Source organism: Rhinoderma darwinii, chromosome 11 (genome assembly GCF_050947455.1).
Source record: "Rhinoderma darwinii isolate aRhiDar2 chromosome 11, aRhiDar2.hap1, whole genome shotgun sequence".
In the NCBI taxonomy this organism is placed as follows: domain Eukaryota; kingdom Metazoa; phylum Chordata; class Amphibia; order Anura; family Rhinodermatidae; genus Rhinoderma; species Rhinoderma darwinii.
In genome coordinates, this window is record NC_134697.1 from 69,327,302 (window position 1) to 69,330,836 (window position 3,535).

A 3,535-nucleotide genomic window follows, 5' to 3' on the forward strand; every position below is an offset into this window, starting at 1 on the left:
GACCCTGTGATATCTGGCAGCAAGATGAACAATTTTTGCAGTGTAACTGGGCGCATTATCCTGCTGAACCATGCCACTGCTATTAGGGCACGTTCAGACGTGGCGGAATTTTTCCGCTGCAAATGTTGGTGCAGATTTGGGGCAATTACGCCATGAATCTGCACCAACATTTTCATATTTGACAGGTAATTCAGACGTTGCAGATATCACAGCGGACTTGCCACAGATTTCAGTTTTTGCATTGCAAAGGCTGAAATACGCAGTGAAATTCCGCTTCTTCTCCGCAACAGACAGTGCATGCTGCGGAGGGGAAATTCCGCACCGCAGCCTATGGTCCGCAGTGGAGTTTTCCGCAATGTCTGAACTAAATTGCCTAAAAATGTATTGAAGCAACTGTAAAAAAAACGGCCGCAGGAGAATTCCACTGCAATTCCTCCACATCTGAACGTGCCCTAACAATCCTTCAAAGCGCATCATCATCAGGTCTTTTGTTACTTGCTACTGTACACGATGTTTGCACTGCTGAAAGTAGTCAAATGTGTAATACTCTAAATGCAATATAACAAAGAACCCCAATGTCTATAAAATTGATATATTGAATAGAGCAGACCCTTCCCTTGTCTTCTCAACGGTTTTGTTCCAATGATTATAGAAGTAACAGAAACCGGTCAATATTTCAGCAAAGCTGCACAAAAACATATAGGAATGTGACGGTAATTGCTGGACACATTCTGGCAGCAGTTGTTCATCATACCCAAATGTCATTATGTCTACAAATCCAGTTAATCATATTCTGTAATAACTCATTAAGTAAAATATTTTACATTTTCAGTACTGCAGGCATGTTAGGCAGAAACTCAAAAAGAACCTCCCTGCCTGTCAGGGAACTGCACAGAGATTACATGCAAATCTAATATGTTTCACAATACACAGGGTCTCTGAGTAAGGCAAGTAAACACGCTGGCAATGTTCTTTCACACCCGTCTCCTAAGTATATATAAAGCCGGAGCTGGCAGAGATTAAGCATATTCATTTGCAGCGATTGCATCCAATTTTCTTACATTCGCCAGCTAAACTCTGCAAAGAACAATGTCTGGAGTGAAGGGACACCAGAAAAAATGCCCAGAGCCTTGCCCACAACCCCAAGAGCAATGCCCGGATCGTAAGTATCCCTGCTGTGTGTGTATGTCTCTGTATGCATGGCACCATCCATAAAGGCAATAAAGGGATCGTTCATCCATCTAGAGCTCATTAATATAAGATCTATATGGAAAAATGAGCAGAAGCTGACACTTCTATAGCAGGGATAGCAACTGATTTTCCCTTGCTCAGAAATGCGTGGCATGGGGGCAGGCATAGTGATCAACATTTTTTGCCTGGATATTTTTCCGCCAAGTTTTTGGGAGTTAAGAATTGGAGTTGGGGTTCATTGAGAGTAGGGGGTCTGTCCATGGAAATGAGGTTGGGAATCACTGATCTAGACCATCACATACCAATAAATCAAGCTTCCTTGGGAGAAGTTCTATTGTATTTTTATTAGGTACATGTCGGCATCAATTTTAGTGCATGGGGTTGGGCGATTATTAAAATTAGTGATGATTATAAGGATATAATAGATCTCACAGTTTGACATAAGAACGCTAATCATATATTTTTCTTACTTCTACATTGTACATGTGAGCTTTAGTTTAGAAGATACTACATTGTTTGGCACCATTTAATTCATGGTGGCTCAGAAGGAATAGTTCAGCGGACTCCTGGTAAGAGTCCGCTGATTGATAGCCGCTATTGTAAATGCCTGTGTATAAGTGAGGGCGAAGGCTCATGAAGTATTTTTAACAAATAGACTAGACAAAGGAGAACTGCTGCTAAAATGAGATGTGAACGAGCTTTTGTTAAAATCGTGATAAAACCCATTACAGAAAATGTAAAACACATTTATGTTTATTCCAGCTTGTATTCCAGAACCACAAGTTCAGGAACCGAAATGCCCTCCCCCACAAGGTAACATTAAGGAAATCAATTTGTCTATTATGTGTTTGCATCTATCGTAATCTGTCAATAATTGACAATCAGTCCGGTTGTTGAAGATCAGGACATTTATAAATATTTTTTACACTTATATCATATCGTTCTTTAAATAATACCTGTTCTGAGTGAATTATTTTTACTTTATTTCAGTTTGCGTCCCTGAACCAGTGTGCGTCCCTGAGCCAGTGTGCCCTGAACCAAAATGCCCTCCCCCACAAGGTAGGAACAAGTGAATGCATGAAAGATGATGCATTATATGCGTTAATTTAGACACGTCATAAAACAGTTATATACTTTACATACTATATCAAGAAGTGGCACATTATTTAGGGTATGTTCACATGCACTGTTTTCAGACGTAATTCGGGTGTTTTACGCCTCGAATTACGCCTGAAAAAACGGCTCCATTACGCCTACAAACATCTGCCCATTGCTTTCAATGGGTATTACGGTGTTCTGTTTCTACGAGGTGTAATTTTACGCGTCGCTGTCAAATGACGGCGCGTAAAAAGACGCCCGCGAAAAAGAAGTGCATGTCACTTCTTGGGACGTTTTTTGGAGCCGTTTTCATTGACTCCATTGAAAAACATCTCCAATAACGTCCGTAAAATACGCTGCGAAAAACGCGAGTAGTTACAAAAACGTCTGAAAATCAGGAGCTGTTTTCGCCTGAAAACAGCTCCGTAATTTCAGACGGATTTTGCTAAGCCGTGTGAACATCCCTTAGAGTCAAAGGGCTTTTCTATGGCTAGATAATAACATTTCTTACTTGTACTTTCTTACAGAGATATGCGCACAATCTCATCAAAAACAGGACAACAGAGGCGTGAAGAAGTAAAAATGTGAAACCTTGAAGAAGTTTCTACAGTTTAATGGAATTTATTATACTCTATCTGTTCCATGTTTGTCCATCATAAATGTATAAATTAACTTAGACTCCATACAGATGTTGCTACAATGTAATTCAATAAATATGGAGACGTTTTAAAGCAAAACAATATCTTTTATTGTTGTCTGAAATGTTAATATCCTCAAATATCCCCAATGTGACATGACATTTGGCAAAAAAACAAAAAACAAAAGCATCACTTGATGTTCAGTACTTATTGAAAAATTATTAACTTTCTGGTTGAACTTGATGGACATGTGCCTTTTTTCAACCGTACTAACTATGTAACTATACTTGATATAATAGAAAAGCGCACTACACGCATTGGCTTATTAGTTAAAGGAGTTTTCTAGGATTTTACCTTGATGTACAAGCCTTAGGCTTAGGTTAGAGTTAGGGGTTAGGGTAAGTAAGGTTTGTTTAGTGAATTGGGCTGAGCTGTAGTACCAGACACAGCCACATGCATATGGATGGCGCTGTGTTGAATACTGCAAAGAAGTTTCCTCAGCGCTCTAGGTGCCTCCGCCCTTTTGCTCTGTTGATTGTGGGGGTCCTAAGGATAGGCCATCAAGGTAGACACTAAAAAAACGCTTAAACTTGAGGCAAGGTTATACA

General features: G+C 39.7%; 1 long non-coding RNA gene across 1 annotated transcript; it reads left to right on the forward strand.

Moving 5' to 3' along the window:
- Nucleotides 1-1,099: 1,099 nt before the first annotated feature.
- LOC142663579 (uncharacterized) lies at nucleotides 1,100-2,250 on the forward strand. Its single transcript, XR_012851114.1, has 3 exons — nucleotides 1,100-1,162; nucleotides 1,954-2,004; nucleotides 2,182-2,250. It is a non-coding gene; the product is annotated as an uncharacterized LOC142663579 (long non-coding RNA).
- Nucleotides 2,251-3,535: the final 1,285 nt, after the last annotated feature.